A 623-nucleotide genomic window follows, 5' to 3' on the forward strand; every position below is an offset into this window, starting at 1 on the left:
ATTAAGGGTCTCATAATAGGAGACTAGCTAATTGTTGTATACACACAATTTAATACGCAATCCAAGGAAACAGAGGAAAAAATGTTTTCTAAGATGGCTGAATGATACAGGAAAATCTCATGAAATAAAATTACATGAAAATAGGTTACATAGAGCACATGTATATAAAAATAAATAAATGAACACAAAAACTGACAAAAATGTATAAACTGCTGCCACTGGCTATACCTGAACTGTGTAACTATGAAGGAATTTTTACTTTCTTTTTCCTACATTTTATCTGATTATAAAACAAAACTCTTGGGGCGCCTGGGTGGCTCAGTCGGTTAAGCGGCCGACTTCGGCTCAGGTCATGATCTCGCGGTCTGTGAGTTTGAGCCCCGAGTCGGGCTCTGTGCTGACAGCTCAGAGCCTGGAGCCTGTTTCGGATTCTGTGTCTCCCTCTCTCTGACCCTCCCCCGTTCATGCTCTGTCTCTCTCTGTCTCAAAAATAAATAAATGTTGGGGCGCCTGGGTGGCGCAGTCGGTTAAGCGTCCGACTTCAGCCAGGTCACGATCTCGCGGTCCGTGAGTTCGAGCCCCGCGTCAGGCTCTGGGCTGATGGCTCGGAGCCTGGAGCCTGA

This window comes from Panthera uncia, chromosome B4 (assembly GCF_023721935.1).
Source record: "Panthera uncia isolate 11264 chromosome B4, Puncia_PCG_1.0, whole genome shotgun sequence".
In the NCBI taxonomy this organism is placed as follows: domain Eukaryota; kingdom Metazoa; phylum Chordata; class Mammalia; order Carnivora; family Felidae; genus Panthera; species Panthera uncia.